This window comes from Musa acuminata, chromosome BXJ1-1 (genome assembly GCF_036884655.1).
Source record: "Musa acuminata AAA Group cultivar baxijiao chromosome BXJ1-1, Cavendish_Baxijiao_AAA, whole genome shotgun sequence".
Lineage (NCBI taxonomy): Eukaryota > Viridiplantae > Streptophyta > Magnoliopsida > Zingiberales > Musaceae > Musa > Musa acuminata.
In genome coordinates, this window is record NC_088327.1 from 27,332,706 (window position 1) to 27,347,554 (window position 14,849).

Sequence of the window (14,849 nt, forward strand, 5' to 3'; positions counted from 1 at the left end):
AGATTGCCGTGACCGATACGCAGTCGTTGGGCTAGGGCTCGGAGAGAGCTTGCAATAGGGATTTCGAGATCGTTCGAGAAAGCGCCGACGGTTTCGTGACGGGCAAGAGGCTTCGGATTTTGATGCGCCGGCCGCGACGTGCACATAGGCGAGGGACGAAGCACCCGAAACCGGTGCGATCATACCAGCACTAAAGCACCGGATCCCATAAGAACTCCGAAGTTAAGCGTGCTTGGGCGAGAGTAGTACTAGGATGGGTGACCCCCTGGGAAGTCCCCGTGTTGCACTCCTTTTTGCGTCCCGAGATACGAAACATCTCCCGTAGACCTCCGAGACGATTGTTTTGGGGCACGGAATTTGCCGTGACCGCTACACAGTCAGTATCGAGGAGCTCGGAAAGAGCTTTCCAGATTCGGGTCGCAATAGCGATTCCGAGATCGTTCGAGAAAGTGTCGATGGTTTCGGCGCGAGATTGCCGTGACCGATACGCAGTCGTTGGGCTAGGGCTCGGAGAGAGCTTGCAATAGGGATTTCATGATCGTTCGAGAAAGCGCCGACGGTTTCGTGACGGGCAAGAGGCTTCGGACGTTGATGCGCCGGCCACGACGTGCACATAGGCGAGGGACGAAGCACCCGAAACCGGTGCGATCATACCAGCACTAAAGCACCGGATCCCATAAAAACTCCGAAGTTAAGCGTGCTTGGGCGAGAGTAGTACTAGGATGGGTGACTCCCCGGGAAGTCCTCGTGTTGCACTCCTTTTTGCATCCCGAGATACGAAACATCTCCCGTAGAGCTCCGAGACGATTGTTTTCGGGCACGGAATTTGTCGTGACTGCTACGCAATCGTTGGGCTAGGGCTCAGAGAGAGCTTGCAATAGGGATTTCGTGAACGTTCGAGAAAGCGCCGACGGTTTCGTGACGGGCAAGAGGCTTCAGACGTTGATGCGCCGGCCGCGTCGTGCACATAGGCGAGGGACGAAGCACCCGAAACCGGTGCGATCATACCAGCACTAAAGCACCGGATCCCATCAGAACTCCGAAGTTAAGCGTGCTTGGGCGAGAGTAGTACTAGGATGGGTGACCCCCCGGGAAGTCCTCGTGCTGCACTCCTTTTTGCGTCTCGAGATACGAAACATCTCCCGTAGAGCTCCGAGACGATAGTTTTCGTGCACGGAATTTGCCGTCACCGCTATGCAGTCAGTATCGTGGGGCTCGGAAAGAGCTTTCCGGATTGGGGTCGCAATAGCGATTCCGAGATCGTTCGAGAAAGTGTCGATGGTTTCGGCGCGAGCTTACCGTGACCAATACGCAGTCGTTGAGCTAGGGCTTGGAGAGAGCTTGCAATAGGGATTTCGTGATCGTTCGGGCAAGCGCCGACGGTTTCGTGACGGGCAAGAGGCTCCGGACGTTGATGCGCCGGCCACGACGTGCACATAAGCGAAGGACGAAGCACCCGAAACCGGTGCGATCATACCAGCACTAAAGCACCGGATCCCATAAGAACTCCGAAGTTAAGCGTGTTTGGGCGAGAGTAGTACTAGGATGGGTGACCCCCTGGGAAGTCCTCGTGTTGCACTCCTTTTTGCGTCCTGAGATACGAAACATCTCCCGTAGACCTTCGAGACGATTGTTTTGGGGCACGGAATTTGCCGTGACCGCTCCGTAGACTTTGGGCTAGGGCTCGGAGAGAGCTTCAATAGGGATTTCGTGATCGTTCGAGAAAGCGCCGACGGTTTCGTGACGGGCAAGAGGCTTCGGACGTTGATGCGCCGGCCACGACGTGCACATAGGCGATGGACGAAACACCCGAAACCGGTGCGATCATACCAGCACTAAAGCACCGGATCCCATCAGAACTCCGAAGTTAAGCGTGCTTGGGTGAGAGTAGTACTAGGATGGGTGACCCCCCGGGAAGTCCCCGTGTTGCACTCCTTTTTGCGTCCCGAGATACGAAACATCTCCCATAGATCTCCGAGACGATTGTTTTCGGGCACGGAATTTGCCGTGACCGCTACGCAGTCAGTATCGTGGGGCTCAGAAAGAGCTTTCCGGATTGGGGTCGCAATAGCGATTCCGAGATCGTTCGAGAAAGTGTCGATTGTTTCGGCGCGAGATTGCCGTGACCGATACGCAGTCGTTGGGCTAGGGCTCGGAGAGAGCTTGCAATAGGGATTTCGAGATCGTTCGAGAAAGCGCCGACGGTTTCGTGACGGGCAAGAGGCTTCGGGCGTTGATGCACCGGCCGCGACGTGCACATAGGCAAGGGACGAAGCACCCGAAACCTGTGCGGTCATACCAGCACTAAAGCACCGGATCCCATCAGAACTCCGAAGTTAAGCGTGCTTGGGCGAGAGTAGTACTAGGATGGGTGACCCCCCGGGAAGTCCTCGTGTTGCACTCCTTTTTGCGTCCCGAGATACGAAACATCTCTCGTAGAGCTCCGAGACGATTGTTTTCGGGCACGGAATTTGCCGTGACCGCTATGCAGTCAGTATCGTGGGGCTCGGAAAGAGCTTTCCGGATTGGGGTCGCAAAAGTGATTCCGAGATCGTTCGAGAGAGTGTCGATGGTTTCGGCGCGAGCTTGCCGTGACCGATACACAGTCGTTGGGCTAGGGCTCGGAGAGAGCATGCAATAGGGATTTTGTAATCTTTCGAGAAAGCGCCGACGGTTTCATGACGGGCAAGAGGCTCCGGACGTTGATGAGCCGGCCGCGACGTGCACATAGGCGAGGGACGAAGCACCCGAAACCGGTGCGATCATACCAGCACTAAAGCACTGGATCCCATCAGAACTTTGAAGTTAAGCGTGCTTGGGCGAGAGTAGTACTAGGATGGGTGACCCCCCGGGAACTCCTCGTGTTGCTCTCCTTTTTGTGTCCCGAGATACGAAACATCTACCGTAGAGCTCCGAGACGATTGTTTTCGGGCACGGAATTTGCCGTGACCGCTACGCAGTCAGTATCGTGGGGCTCAGAAAGAGCTTTACGGATTGGGGTCTCAATAGCGATTCCGAGATCGTTCGAGAAAGTGTCGATGGTTTCGGCGCGAGATTGCCGTGACCGATACGCAGTCGTTGGGCTAGGGCTCGGAGAGAGCTTGCAATAGGGATTTCGAGATCGTTCGAGAAAGCACCGACGGTTTCGTGACGGTCAAGAGGCTTCGGACGTTGATGCACCGGCCGCGACGTGCACATAGGCGAGGGACGAAGCACCCGAAACCGGTGCGATCATACCAGCACTAAAGCACCGGATCCCATAAGAACTCCGAAGTTAAGCGTGCTTCGGCGAGAGTAGTACTAGGATGGGTGACTCCCCGGGAAGTCCTCGTGTTGCACTCCTTTTTGCGTCCCGAGATACGAAACATCTCCCGTAGAGCTCCGAGACGATTGTTTTCGGGCACGGAATTTGTCGTGACCGCTACGCAGTCGTTGGGCTAGGGCTCAGAGAGAGCTTGCAATAGGGATTTCGTGATCGTTCGAGAAAGCGCCGACGGTTTCGTGACGGGCAAGAGGCTTCGGACGTTGATGCGCCGGCCGCGTCGTGCACATAGGCGAGGGACGAAGCACCCGAAACCGGTGCGATCATACCAGCACTAAAGCACCGGATCCCATCAGAACTCCGAAGTTAAGCGTGCTTGGGCGAGAGTAGTACTAGGATGGGTGACCCCCCGGGAAGTCCTCGTGCTGCACTCCTTTTTGCGTCTCGAGATACGAAACATCTCCCGTAGAGCTCCGAGACGATAGTTTTCGTGCACGGAATTTGCCGTGACCGCTATGCAGTCAGTATCGTGGGGCTCGGAAAGAGCTTTCCGGATTGGGGTTGCAATAGCGATTCCGAGATCGTTCGAGAATGTGTCGATGGTTTCGGCGCGAGCTTACCGTGACCGATACGCAGTCGTTGAGCTAGGGCTTGGAGAGAGCTTGCAATAGGGATTTCGTGATCGTTCGGGCAAGCGCCGACGGTTTCGTGACGGGCAAGAGGCTCCGGACGTTGATGCGCCGGCCACGACGTGCACATAGGCGAGGGACGAAGCACCCGAAACCGGTGCGATCATACCAACACTAAAGCACCGGATCCCATAAGAACTCCGAAGTTAAGCGTGCTTGGGCGAGAGTAGTAGTAGGATGGGTGACCCCCTGGGAAGTCCTCGTGTTGCACTCCTTTTTGTGTCCTGAGATACGAAACATCTCCCGTAGACCTTCGAGACGATTGTTTTGGGGCACGGAATTTGCCGTGACCGCTACGCAGTCTGTATCGAGGAGCTCGGAAAGAGCTTTCCAGATTCGGGTCGCAACAGCGATTCCGAGATCGTTCGAGAAAGTGTCGATGGTTTCGGCGCGAGATTGCCGTAACCGATACGTAGACTTTGGGCTAGGGCTCGGAGAGAGCTTGCAATAGGGATTTCGTGATCGTTCGAGAAAGCGCCGACGGTTTCATGACGGGCAAGAGGCTTCGGACGTTGATGCGCCGGCCACGACGTGCACATAGGCGAGGGACGAAGCACCCGAAACCGGTGCGATCATACCAGCACTAAAGCACCGGATCCCATAAGAACTCCGAAGTTAAGCGTGCTTGGGCGAGAGTAGTACTAGGATGGGTGACCCCCTGGGAAGTCCTCGTGTTGCACTCCTTTTTGCGTCCTGAGATACGAAACATCTCCCGTAGACCTTCGAGACGATTGTTTTGGGGCACGGAATTTGCCGTGACCGCTACGAAGTCTGTATCGAAGAGCTCGGAAAGAGCTTTCCAGATTCGGGTCGCAACAGCGATTCCTAGATCGTTCGAGAAAGTGTCGATGGTTTCGGCGCAAGATTGCCGTAACCGATACGTAGACTTTGGGCTAGGGCTCGGAGAGAGCTTGCAATAGGGATTTCGTGATAGTTCGAGAAAGCGCCGACGGTTTCGTGACGGGCAAGAGGCTTCGGACGTTGATGCGCCGGCCACGACGTGCACATAGGCGAGGGACGAAGCACCCGAAACCGGTGCGATCATACCAGCACTAAAGCACCGGATCCCATCAGAACTCCGAAGTTAAGCGTGCTTGGGTGAGAGTAGTACTAGGATGGGTGACCCCCCGGGAAGTCCCCGTGTTGCACTCCTTTTTGCGTCCCGAGATACGAAACATCTCCCGTAGAGCTCCGAGACGATTGTTTTCGGGCACGGGATTTGCCGTGACCGCTACGCCGTCAGTATCGTGGGGCTCAGAAAGAGCTTTCCGGATTGGGGTCGCAATAGCGATTCCGAGATCGTTCGAGAAAGTGTCGATTGTTTCAGCGCGAGATTGCCGTGACCGATACGCAGTCGTTGGGCTAGGGCTCGGAGAGAGCTTGCAATAGGGATTTCGAGATCATTCGAGAAAGCGCCGACGGTTTCGTGACGGGCAAGAGGCTTCGGACGTTGATGCACCGGCCGCTACGTGCACATAGGCAAGGGACGAAGCACCCGAAACCGGTGCGATCATACCAGCACTAAAGCACCGGATCCCATCAGAACTCCGAAGTTAAGCGTGCTTGGGCGAGAGTAGTAATAGGATGGGTGACCCCCCGAGAAGTCCTCGTGTTGCACTCCTTTTTGCGTCCCGAGATACGAAACATATCCCGTAGAGCTCCGAGACGATTGTTTTCGGGCTCGGAATTTGCCGTGACCGCTAGGCAGTCAGTATCGTGGGGATCGGAAAGAGCTTTCCGGATTGGGGTCGCAAAAGCGATTCCGAGATCGATCGAGAGAGTGTCGATGGTTTCAGCGCGAGCTTGCCGTGATCGATACGCAGTCGTTGGACTAGGGCTCGGAGAGAGCATGCAATAGGGATTTTGTAATCTTTCGAGAAAGCGCCGACGGTTTCATGACGGGCAAGAGGCTCCGGACGTTGATGCGCCGGCCGCGACGTGCACATAGGCGAGGGACGAAGCACCCGAAATCGGTGCGATCATACCAGCACTAAAGCACTGGATCCCATCAGAACTTCGAAGTTAAGCGGTGCTTGGGCGAGAGTAGTACTAGGATGGGTGACCCCCCGGGAACTCCTCGTGTTGCACTCCTTTTTGCGTCCCGAGATACGAAACATCTACCGTAGAGCTCCGAGACGATTGTTTTCGGGCACGGAATTTGCCGTGACCGCTACGCAGTCAGTATCGTGGGGCTCAGAAAGAGCTTTCCGGATTGGGGTCTCAATAGCGATTCCGAGATCGTTCGAGAAAGTGTCGATGGTTTCGGCGCGAGATTGCCGTGACCGATACGCAGTCGTTGGGCTAGGGCTCGGAGAGAGCTTGCAATAGGGATTTCGAGATCGTTCGAGAAAGCACCGACGGTTTCGTGACGGTCAAGAGGCTTCGGACGTTGATGCGCCGGTCGCGACGTGCACATAGGCGAGGGACGAAGAACCCGAAACCGGTGCGATCATACCAGCACTAAAGCACCGGATCCCATCAGAACTCCGAAGTTAAGCGTGTTTGGGCGAGAGTAGAACTAGGATGGGTGACCCCCCGGGAAGTCCTCGTGTTGCACTCCTTTTTGCGTCCCGAGATACGAAACATCTCTCGTAGAGATCCGAGACGATTGTTTTTGGGCACGGAATTTGCCGTGACCGCTATGCAGTCCGTATCGTGGGGCTCGGAAAGAGCTTTCCGGATTGGGGTCGCAATAGAGATTCCGAGATCGTTCGAGAAAGTGTCGATGGTTTCGGCGCGAGCTTGCCGTGACCGATACGCAGTCGTTGGGCTAGGGATCGGAGAGAGCTTGCAATACGGATTTCGTAATCTTTCGAGAAAGCGCCGACGGTTTCGTGACGGGCAAGAGGCTTCGGACGTTGATGCACCGGCCGCGACGTGCACATAGGCAAGGGACGAAGCACCCGAAACCGGTGCGATCATACCAGCACTAAAGCACCGGATCCCATCAGAACTCCGAAGTTAAGCGTGCTTGGGCGAGAGTAGTACTAGGATGGGTGACCCCCCGGGAAGTCCTCGTGTTGCACTCCTTTTTGCGTCCCGAGATACGAAACATCTCCCGTAGAGCTCCGAGACGATTGTTTTCGGGCACGGAATTTGCCGTGACCGCTATGCAGTCAGTATCGTGGGGCTCGGAAAGAGCTTTCCGGATTGGGGTCGCAAAAGCGATTCCGAGATCGTTCGAGAGAGTGTCGATGATTTCGGCGCGAGCTTGCCGTGACCGATACGCAGTCGTTGGGCTAGGGCTCGGAGAGAGCATGCAAAAGGGATTTTGTAATCTTTCGAGAAAGCGCCGACGGTTTCATGACGGGCAAGAGGCTCCGGACGTTGATGCGCCGGCCGCGACGTGCACATAGGCGAGGGACGAAGCACCCGAAACCGGTGCGATCATACCAGCACTAAAGCACTGGATCCCATCAGAACTTCGAAGTTAAGCGTGCTTGGGCGAGAGTAGTACTAGGATGGGTGACCCCCCGGGAACTCCTCGTGTTGCACTCCTTTTTGCGTCCCGAGATACGAAACATCTACCGTAGAGCTCCGAGACGATTGTTTTCGGGCACGAAATTTGCCGTGACCGCTACGCAGTCAGTATCGTGGGGCTCAGAAAGAGCTTTCCGGATTGGGGTCTCAATAGCGATTCCGAGATCGTTCGAGAAAGTGTCGATGGTTTCGGCGCGAGATTGCCGTGACCGATACGCAGTCGTTGGGCTAGGGCTGGGAGAGAGCTGGCAATAGGGATTTCGTGATCGTTCGAGAAAGCGCCGACGGTTTCGTGACGGGCAAGAGGCTTCGGACGTTGATGCGCCGGCCGCGTCGTGCACATAGGCGAGGGACGAAGCACCCGAAACCGGTGCGATCATACCAGCACTAAAGCACCGGATCCCATCAGAACTCCGAAGTTAAGCGTGCTTGGGCGAGAGTAGTACTAGGATGGGTGACCCCCCGGGAAGTCCTCGTGCTGCACTCCTTTTTGCGTCTCGAGATACAAAACATCTCCCGTAGAGCTCCGAGACGATAGTTTTCGTGCACGGAATTTGTCGTGACCGCTATGCAGTCAGTATCGTGGGGCTCGGAAAGAGCTTTCCGGATTGGGGTCGCAATAGCGATTCCGAGATCGTTCGAGAAAGTGTCGATTGTTTCTGCGCGAGATTGCCTTGACCGATACGCCGTCGTTGGGCTAGGGCTCGGAGAGAGCTTGCAATAGGGATTTCGAGATCATTCGAGAAAGCGCCGACGGTTTCGTGATGGGCAAGAGGCTTCGGACGTTGACGCACCGGCCGCTACGTGCACATAGGCAAGGGACGAAGCACCCGAAACCGGTGCGATCATACCAGCACTAAAGCACCGGATCCCATCAGAACTCCGAAGTTAAGCGTGCTTGGGCGAGAGTAGTAATAGGATGGGTGACCCCCCGGGAAGTCCTCGTGTTGCACTCCTTTTTGCGTCCCGAGATACGAAACAACTCCCGTAGACCTCCGAGATGATTGTTTTCGGGCACGGAATTTGCCGTGACCGCTACGCAGTCAGTATCGTGGGGATCGGAAAGAGCTTTCCGGATTGGGGTCGCAATAGCGATTCCGAGATCGTTCGAGAAAGTGCCGATGGTTTCGGCGCGAGCTTGCCGTAACCGATACGCGGTCGTTGGGCTAGGGCTCGGAGAGAGCTTCCAATAGGGATTTCGTGATCGTTCGAGAAAGCACCGGCGGTTTCGTGACGGGCAAGAGGCTCCGGACGTTGATGCGCCGGCCGCGACGTGCACATAGGCGAGGGACGAGGCACCCGAAACCGGCGCGATCATACCAGCACTAAATCACCGGATCCCATCAGAACTCCGAAGTTAAGCGTGCTTGGGCGAGAGTAGTACTAGGATGGGTGACCCCCCGGGAAGTCCTCGTGTTGCACTCCTTTTTGCGTCCCGAGATAGGAAACATCTCCCGTAGAGCTCCGAGACGATTGTTTTCGGGCACGGAATTTGCCGTGACCGCTATGCAGTCAGTATCGTGGGGCTCGGAAAGAGCTTTCCGGATTGGGGTCGCAAAAGCGATTCCGAGATCGTTCGAGAGAGTGTCGATGATTTCGGCGCGAGCTTGCCGTGACCGATACGCAGTCGTTGGGCTAGGGCTCGGAGAGAGCTTGCAATAGGGATTTCGAGATCGTTCGAGAAAGCACCGACGGTTTCGTGACGGTCAAGAGGCTTCGGACGTTGATGCGCCGGTCGCGACGTGCACATAGGCAAGGGACGAAGAACCCGAAACCGGTGCGATCATACCAGCACTAAAGCACCGGATCCCATCAGAACTCCGAAGTCAAGCGTGCTTGGGCGAGAGTAGTACTAGGATGGGTGACCCCCCGGGAAGTCCTCGTGTTGCACTCCTTTTTGCGTCCCGAGATACGAAACATCTCTCGTAGAGCTCCGAGACGATTGTTTTCGGGCACGGAATTTGCCGTGACCGCTATGCAGTCAGTATCGTGGGGCTCGGAAAGAGCTTTCCGGATTGGGGTCGCAATAGAGATTCCGAGATCGTTCGAGAAAGTGTCGATGGTTTCGGCGCGAGCTTGCCGTGACCGATACGCAGTCGTTGGGCTAGGGATCGGAGAGAGCTTGCAATACCGATTTCGTAATCTTTCGAGAAAGCGCCGACGGTTTCGTGACGGGCAAGAGGCTTCGGACGTTGATGCACCGGCCGCGACGTGCACATAGGCAAGGGACGAAGCACCCGAAACCGGTGCGATCATACCAGCACTAAAGCACCGGATCCCATCAGAACTCCGAAGTTAAGCGTGCTTGGGCGAGAGTAGTACTAGGATGGGTGACCCCCCGGGAAGTCCTCGTGTTGCACTCCTTTTTGCGTCCCGAGATAGGAAACATCTCCCGTAGAGCTCCGAGACGATTGTTTTCGGGCACGGAATTTGCCGTGACCGCTATGCAGTCAGTATCGTGGGGCTCGGAAAGAGCTTTCCGGATTGGGGTCGCAAAAGCGATTCCGAGATCGTTCGAGAGAGTGTCGATGATTTCGGCGCGAGCTTGCCGTGACCGATACGCAGTCGTTGGGCTAGGGCTCGGAGAGAGCATGCAAAAGGGATTTTGTAATCTTTCGAGAAAGCGCCGACGGTTTCATGACGGGCAAGAGGCTCCGGACGTTGATGCGCCGGCCGCGACGTGCACATAGGCGAGGGACGAAGCACCCGAAACCGGTGCGATCATACCAGCACTAAAGCACTGGATCCCATCAGAACTTCGAAGTTAAGCGTGCTTGGGCGGGAGTAGTACTAGGATGGGTGACCCCCCGGGAACTCCTCGTGTTGCACTCCTTTTTGCGTCCCGAGATACGAAACATCTACCGTAGAGCTCCGAGACGATTGTTTTCGGGCATAGAATTTGCCGTGACCGCTACGCAGTCAGTATCGTGGGGCTCAGAAAGAGCTTTCCGGATTGGGGTCTCAATAGCGATTCCGAGATCGTTCGAGAAAGTGTCGATGGTTTCGGCGCGAGATTGCCGTGACCGATACGCAGTCGTTGGGCTAGGGCTCGGAGAGAGCTTGCAATAGGGATTTCGAGATCGTTCGAGAAAGCGCCGACGGTTTCGTGACGGGCAAGAGGCTTCGGACGTTGATGCGCCGGCCACGACGTGCACATAGGCGAGGGACGAAGCACCCGAAACCAGTGCGATCATACCAGCACTAAAGCACCGGATCCCATAAGAACTCCGAAGTTAAGCGTGCTTGGGCGAGAGTAGTACTAGGATGGGTGACCCCCCGGGAAGTCCTCGTGTTGCACTCCTTTTTGAGTCCTGAGATACGAAACATCTCCCGTAGAGCTCCGAGACGATTGTTTTCGGACACGGAATTTGCCGTGACCGCTACGCAGTTGTTGGGCTAGGGCTGGGAGAGAGCTGGCAATAGGGATTTCGTGATCGTTCGAGAAAGCGCCGACGGTTTCGTGACGGGCAAGAGGCTTCGGACGTTGATGCGCCGGCCGCGTCGTGCACATAGGCGAGGGACGAAGCACCCGAAACCGGTGCGATCATACCAACACTAAAGCACCGGATCCCATCAGAACTCCGAAGTTAAGCGTGCTTGGGCGAGAGTAGTACTAGGATGGGTGACCCCCCGGGAAGTCCTCGTGCTGCACTCCTTTTTGCGTCTCGAGATACAAAACATCTCCCGTAGAGCTCCGAGACGATAGTTTTCGTGCACGGAATTTGTCGTGACCGCTATGCAGTCAGTATCGTGGGGCTCGGAAAGAGCTTTCCGGATTGGGGTCGCAATAGCGATTCCGAGATCGTTCGAGAGAGTGTCGATTGTTTCTGCGCGAGATTGCCGTGACCGATACGCCGTCGTTGGGCTAGGGCTCGGAGAGAGCTTGCAATAGGGATTTCGAGATCATTCGAGAAAGCGCCGACGGTTTCGTGATGGGCAAGAGGCTTCGGACGTTGATGCACCGGCCGCTACGTGCACATAGGCAAGGGACGAAGCACCCGAAACCGGTGCGATCATACCAGCACTAAAGCACCGGATCCCATCAGAACTCCGAAGTTAAGCGTGCTTGGGCGAGAGTAGTAATAGGATGGGTGACCCCCCGGGAAGTCCTCGTGTTGCACTCCTTTTTGCGTCCCGAGATACGAAACAACTCCCGTAGACCTCCGAGATGATTGTTTTCGGGCACGGAATTTGCCGTGACCGCTACGCAGTCAGTATCGTGGGGATCGGAAAGAGCTTTCCGGATTGGGGTCGCAATAGCGATTCCGAGATCGTTCGAGAAAGTGCCGATGGTTTCGGCGCGAGCTTGCCGTAACCGATACGCGGTCGTTGGGCTAGGGCTCGGAGAGAGCTTCCAATAGGGATTTCGTGATCGTTCGAGAAAGCACCGGCGGTTTCGTGACGGGCAAGAGGCTCCGGACGTTGATGCGCCGGCCGCGACGTGCACATAGGCGAGGGACGAGGCACCCGAAACCGGCGCGATCATACCAGCACTAAATCACCGGATCCCATCAGAACTCCGAAGTTAAGCGTGCTTGGGCGAGAGTAGTACTAGGATGGGTGACCCCCCGGGAAGTCCTCGTGTTGCACTCCTTTTTGCGTCCCGAGATAGGAAACATCTCCCGTAGAGCTCCGAGACGATTGTTTTCGGGCACGGAATTTGCCGTGACCGCTATGCAGTCAGTATCGTGGGGCTCGGAAAGAGCTTTCCGGATTGGGGTCGCAAAAGCGATTCCGAGATCGTTCAAGAGAGTGTCGATGATTTCGGCGCGAGCTTGCCGTGACCGATACGCAGTCGTTGGGCTAGGGCTCGGAGAGAGCATGCAAAAGGGATTTTGTAATCTTTCGAGAAAGCGCCGACGGTTTCATGACGGGCAAGAGGCTCCGGACGTTGATGCGCCGGCCGCGACGTGCACATAGGCGAGGGACGAAGCACCCGAAACCGGTGCGATCATACCAGCACTAAAGCACTGGATCCCATCAGAACTTCGAAGTTAAGCGTGCTTGGGCGAGAGTAGTACTAGGATGGGTGACCCCCCGGGAACTCCTCGTGTTGCACTCCTTTTTGCGTCCCGAGATACGAAACATCTACCGTAGAGCTCCGAGACGATTGTTTTCGGGCACAGAATTTGCCGTGACCGCTACGCAGTCAGTATCGTGGGGCTCAGAAAGAGCTTTCCGGATTGGGGTCTCAATAGCGATTCCGAGATCGTTCGAGAAAGTGTCGATGGTTTCGGCGCGAGATTGCCGTGACCGATACGCAGTCGTTGGGCTAGGGCTCGGAGAGAGCTTGCAATAGGGATTTCGAGATCGTTCGAGAAAGCGCCGACGGTTTCGTGACGGGCAAGAGGCTTCGGACGTTGATGCGCCGGCCACGACGTGCACATAGGCGAGGGACGAAGCACCCGAAACCAGTGCGATCATACCAGCACTAAAGCACCGGATCCCATAAGAACTCCGAAGTTAAGCGTGCTTGGGCGAGAGTAGTACTAGGATGGGTGACCCCCCGGGAAGTCCTCGTGTTGCACTCCTTTTTGAGTCCTGAGATACGAAACATCTCCCGTAGAGCTCCGAGACGATTGTTTTCGGACACGGAATTTGCCGTGACCGCTACGCAGTTGTTGGGCTAGGGCTGGGAGAGAGCTGGCAATAGGGATTTCGTGATCGTTCGAGAAAGCGCCGACGGTTTCGTGATGGGCAAGAGGCTTCGGACGTTGATGCGCCGGCCGCGTCGTGCACATAGGCGAGGGACGAAGCACCCGAAACCGGTGCGATCATACCAACACTAAAGCACCGGATCCCATCAGAACTCCGAAGTTAAGCGTGCTTGGGCGAGAGTAGTACTAGGATGGGTGACCCCCCGGGAAGTCCTCGTGCTGCACTCCTTTTTGCGTCTCGAGATACAAAACATCTCCCGTAGAGCTCCGAGACGATAGTTTTCGTGCACGGAATTTGTCGTGACCGCTATGCAGTCAGTATCGTGGGGCTCGGAAAGAGCTTTCCGGATTGGGGTCGCAATAGCGATTCCGAGATCGTTCGAGAAAGTGTCGATTGTTTCTGCGCGAGATTGCCGTGACCGATACGCCGTCGTTGGGCTAGGGCTCGGAGAGAGCTTGCAATAGGGATTTCGAGATCATTCGAGAAAGCGCCGACGGTTTCGTGATGGGCAAGAGGCTTCGGACGTTGATGCACCGGCCGCTACGTGCACATAGGCAAGGGACGAAGCACCCGAAACCGGTGCGATCATACCAGCACTAAAGCACCGGATCCCATCAGAACTCCGAAGTTAAGCGTGCTTGGGCGAGAGTAGTAATAGGATGGGTGACCCCCCGGGAAGTCCTCGTGTTGCACTCCTTTTTGCGTCCCGAGATACGAAACAACTCCCGTAGACCTCCGAGATGATTGTTTTCGGGCACGGAATTTGCCGTGACCGCTACGCAGTCAGTATCGTGGGGATCGGAAAGAGCTTTCCGGATTGGGGTCGCAATAGCGATTCCGAGATCGTTCGAGAAAGTGCCGATGGTTTCGGCGCGAGCTTGCCGTAACCGATACGCGGTCGTTGGGCTAGGGCTCGGAGAGAGCTTCCAATAGGGATTTCGTGATCGTTCGAGAAAGCACCGGCGGTTTCGTGACGGGCAAGAGGCTCCGGACGTTGATGCGCCGGCCGCGACGTGCACATAGGCGAGGGACGAGGCACCCGAAACCGGCGCGATCATACCAGCACTAAATCACCGGATCCCATCAGAACTCCGAAGTTAAGCGTGCTTGGGCGAGAGTAGTACTAGGATGGGTGACCCCCCGGGAAGTCCTCGTGTTGCACTCCTTTTTGCGTCCCGAGATAGGAAACATCTCCCGTAGAGCTCCGAGACGATTGTTTTCGGGCACGGAATTTGCCGTGACCGCTATGCAGTCAGTATCGTGGGGCTCGGAAAGAGCTTTCCGGATTGGGGTCGCAAAAGCGATTCCGAGATCGTTCGAGAGAGTGTCGATGATTTCGGCGCGAGCTTGCCGTGACCGATACGCAGTCGTTGGGCTAGGGCTCGGAGAGAGCATGCAAAAGGGATTTTGTAATCTTTCGAGAAAGCGCCGACGGTTTCATGACGGGCAAGAGGCTCCGGACGTTGATGCGCCGGCCGCGACGTGCACATAGGCGAGGGACGAAGCACCCGAAACCGGTGCGATCATACCAGCACTAAAGCACTGGATCCCATCAGAACTTCGAAGTTAAGCGTGCTTGGGCGAGAGTAGTACTAGGATGGGTGACCCCCCGGGAACTCCTCGTGTTGCACTCCTTTTTGCGTCCCGAGATACGAAACATCTACCGTAGAGCTCCGAGACGATTGTTTTCGGGCACAGAATTTGCCGTGACCGCTACGCAGTCAGTATCGTGGGGCTCAGAAAGAGCTTTCCGGATTGGG

At 56.1% G+C, this 14,849-nt stretch overlaps 33 non-coding genes across 33 annotated transcripts; all 33 read left to right on the plus strand.

The window, feature by feature from the left end:
- The first annotated feature begins 171 nt into the window (after window positions 1-171).
- On the plus strand, window positions 172-290 carry LOC135593160 (5S ribosomal RNA). Its single transcript, XR_010479429.1, has one exon. It is a non-coding gene; the product is annotated as a 5S ribosomal RNA (ribosomal RNA).
- Window positions 291-640: 350 nt separating this feature from the next.
- Window positions 641-759, plus strand: LOC135590009 (5S ribosomal RNA). Its single transcript, XR_010477421.1, has one exon. It is a non-coding gene; the product is annotated as a 5S ribosomal RNA (ribosomal RNA).
- Window positions 760-994: 235 nt separating this feature from the next.
- On the plus strand, window positions 995-1,113 carry LOC135593117 (5S ribosomal RNA). Its single transcript, XR_010479402.1, has one exon. It is a non-coding gene; the product is annotated as a 5S ribosomal RNA (ribosomal RNA).
- Window positions 1,114-1,463: 350 nt separating this feature from the next.
- LOC135593139 (5S ribosomal RNA) lies at window positions 1,464-1,582 on the plus strand. The gene has a single exon (XR_010479421.1). It is a non-coding gene; the product is annotated as a 5S ribosomal RNA (ribosomal RNA).
- Window positions 1,583-1,816: 234 nt separating this feature from the next.
- Window positions 1,817-1,935, plus strand: LOC135593211 (5S ribosomal RNA). The gene has a single exon (XR_010479453.1). It is a non-coding gene; the product is annotated as a 5S ribosomal RNA (ribosomal RNA).
- Window positions 1,936-2,285: 350 nt separating this feature from the next.
- On the plus strand, window positions 2,286-2,404 carry LOC135593085 (5S ribosomal RNA). Its single transcript, XR_010479395.1, has one exon. It is a non-coding gene; the product is annotated as a 5S ribosomal RNA (ribosomal RNA).
- Window positions 2,405-2,754: 350 nt separating this feature from the next.
- Window positions 2,755-2,873, plus strand: LOC135590881 (5S ribosomal RNA). Its single transcript, XR_010478290.1, has one exon. It is a non-coding gene; the product is annotated as a 5S ribosomal RNA (ribosomal RNA).
- A 350-nt stretch (window positions 2,874-3,223) lies between these two features.
- Window positions 3,224-3,342, plus strand: LOC135590637 (5S ribosomal RNA). The gene has a single exon (XR_010478049.1). It is a non-coding gene; the product is annotated as a 5S ribosomal RNA (ribosomal RNA).
- A 235-nt stretch (window positions 3,343-3,577) lies between these two features.
- Window positions 3,578-3,696, plus strand: LOC135593124 (5S ribosomal RNA). The gene has a single exon (XR_010479407.1). It is a non-coding gene; the product is annotated as a 5S ribosomal RNA (ribosomal RNA).
- Window positions 3,697-4,046: 350 nt separating this feature from the next.
- On the plus strand, window positions 4,047-4,165 carry LOC135588887 (5S ribosomal RNA). The gene has a single exon (XR_010476511.1). It is a non-coding gene; the product is annotated as a 5S ribosomal RNA (ribosomal RNA).
- Window positions 4,166-4,515: 350 nt separating this feature from the next.
- Window positions 4,516-4,634, plus strand: LOC135588122 (5S ribosomal RNA). Its single transcript, XR_010476113.1, has one exon. It is a non-coding gene; the product is annotated as a 5S ribosomal RNA (ribosomal RNA).
- Window positions 4,635-4,984: 350 nt separating this feature from the next.
- LOC135593213 (5S ribosomal RNA) lies at window positions 4,985-5,103 on the plus strand. Its single transcript, XR_010479454.1, has one exon. It is a non-coding gene; the product is annotated as a 5S ribosomal RNA (ribosomal RNA).
- Window positions 5,104-5,453: 350 nt separating this feature from the next.
- LOC135593949 (5S ribosomal RNA) lies at window positions 5,454-5,572 on the plus strand. The gene has a single exon (XR_010479905.1). It is a non-coding gene; the product is annotated as a 5S ribosomal RNA (ribosomal RNA).
- Window positions 5,573-5,922: 350 nt separating this feature from the next.
- On the plus strand, window positions 5,923-6,042 carry LOC135591652 (5S ribosomal RNA). Its single transcript, XR_010478583.1, has one exon. It is a non-coding gene; the product is annotated as a 5S ribosomal RNA (ribosomal RNA).
- A 350-nt stretch (window positions 6,043-6,392) lies between these two features.
- LOC135589568 (5S ribosomal RNA) lies at window positions 6,393-6,511 on the plus strand. Its single transcript, XR_010476981.1, has one exon. It is a non-coding gene; the product is annotated as a 5S ribosomal RNA (ribosomal RNA).
- Window positions 6,512-6,861: 350 nt separating this feature from the next.
- LOC135592880 (5S ribosomal RNA) lies at window positions 6,862-6,980 on the plus strand. Its single transcript, XR_010479280.1, has one exon. It is a non-coding gene; the product is annotated as a 5S ribosomal RNA (ribosomal RNA).
- Window positions 6,981-7,330: 350 nt separating this feature from the next.
- On the plus strand, window positions 7,331-7,449 carry LOC135594147 (5S ribosomal RNA). The gene has a single exon (XR_010480011.1). It is a non-coding gene; the product is annotated as a 5S ribosomal RNA (ribosomal RNA).
- A 350-nt stretch (window positions 7,450-7,799) lies between these two features.
- On the plus strand, window positions 7,800-7,918 carry LOC135593126 (5S ribosomal RNA). Its single transcript, XR_010479408.1, has one exon. It is a non-coding gene; the product is annotated as a 5S ribosomal RNA (ribosomal RNA).
- Window positions 7,919-8,268: 350 nt separating this feature from the next.
- LOC135593635 (5S ribosomal RNA) lies at window positions 8,269-8,387 on the plus strand. Its single transcript, XR_010479744.1, has one exon. It is a non-coding gene; the product is annotated as a 5S ribosomal RNA (ribosomal RNA).
- A 350-nt stretch (window positions 8,388-8,737) lies between these two features.
- On the plus strand, window positions 8,738-8,856 carry LOC135593972 (5S ribosomal RNA). The gene has a single exon (XR_010479926.1). It is a non-coding gene; the product is annotated as a 5S ribosomal RNA (ribosomal RNA).
- Window positions 8,857-9,206: 350 nt separating this feature from the next.
- LOC135593051 (5S ribosomal RNA) lies at window positions 9,207-9,325 on the plus strand. The gene has a single exon (XR_010479377.1). It is a non-coding gene; the product is annotated as a 5S ribosomal RNA (ribosomal RNA).
- A 350-nt stretch (window positions 9,326-9,675) lies between these two features.
- LOC135593300 (5S ribosomal RNA) lies at window positions 9,676-9,794 on the plus strand. The gene has a single exon (XR_010479517.1). It is a non-coding gene; the product is annotated as a 5S ribosomal RNA (ribosomal RNA).
- Window positions 9,795-10,144: 350 nt separating this feature from the next.
- Window positions 10,145-10,263, plus strand: LOC135587925 (5S ribosomal RNA). The gene has a single exon (XR_010476001.1). It is a non-coding gene; the product is annotated as a 5S ribosomal RNA (ribosomal RNA).
- Window positions 10,264-10,613: 350 nt separating this feature from the next.
- Window positions 10,614-10,732, plus strand: LOC135592815 (5S ribosomal RNA). The gene has a single exon (XR_010479255.1). It is a non-coding gene; the product is annotated as a 5S ribosomal RNA (ribosomal RNA).
- Window positions 10,733-10,967: 235 nt separating this feature from the next.
- Window positions 10,968-11,086, plus strand: LOC135588692 (5S ribosomal RNA). Its single transcript, XR_010476410.1, has one exon. It is a non-coding gene; the product is annotated as a 5S ribosomal RNA (ribosomal RNA).
- A 350-nt stretch (window positions 11,087-11,436) lies between these two features.
- LOC135593641 (5S ribosomal RNA) lies at window positions 11,437-11,555 on the plus strand. Its single transcript, XR_010479750.1, has one exon. It is a non-coding gene; the product is annotated as a 5S ribosomal RNA (ribosomal RNA).
- A 350-nt stretch (window positions 11,556-11,905) lies between these two features.
- LOC135593976 (5S ribosomal RNA) lies at window positions 11,906-12,024 on the plus strand. The gene has a single exon (XR_010479927.1). It is a non-coding gene; the product is annotated as a 5S ribosomal RNA (ribosomal RNA).
- Window positions 12,025-12,374: 350 nt separating this feature from the next.
- Window positions 12,375-12,493, plus strand: LOC135594154 (5S ribosomal RNA). Its single transcript, XR_010480012.1, has one exon. It is a non-coding gene; the product is annotated as a 5S ribosomal RNA (ribosomal RNA).
- A 350-nt stretch (window positions 12,494-12,843) lies between these two features.
- Window positions 12,844-12,962, plus strand: LOC135592854 (5S ribosomal RNA). Its single transcript, XR_010479272.1, has one exon. It is a non-coding gene; the product is annotated as a 5S ribosomal RNA (ribosomal RNA).
- A 235-nt stretch (window positions 12,963-13,197) lies between these two features.
- On the plus strand, window positions 13,198-13,316 carry LOC135588697 (5S ribosomal RNA). The gene has a single exon (XR_010476413.1). It is a non-coding gene; the product is annotated as a 5S ribosomal RNA (ribosomal RNA).
- Window positions 13,317-13,666: 350 nt separating this feature from the next.
- Window positions 13,667-13,785, plus strand: LOC135593646 (5S ribosomal RNA). The gene has a single exon (XR_010479751.1). It is a non-coding gene; the product is annotated as a 5S ribosomal RNA (ribosomal RNA).
- A 350-nt stretch (window positions 13,786-14,135) lies between these two features.
- Window positions 14,136-14,254, plus strand: LOC135593979 (5S ribosomal RNA). The gene has a single exon (XR_010479930.1). It is a non-coding gene; the product is annotated as a 5S ribosomal RNA (ribosomal RNA).
- A 350-nt stretch (window positions 14,255-14,604) lies between these two features.
- On the plus strand, window positions 14,605-14,723 carry LOC135594157 (5S ribosomal RNA). Its single transcript, XR_010480013.1, has one exon. It is a non-coding gene; the product is annotated as a 5S ribosomal RNA (ribosomal RNA).
- Window positions 14,724-14,849: the final 126 nt, after the last annotated feature.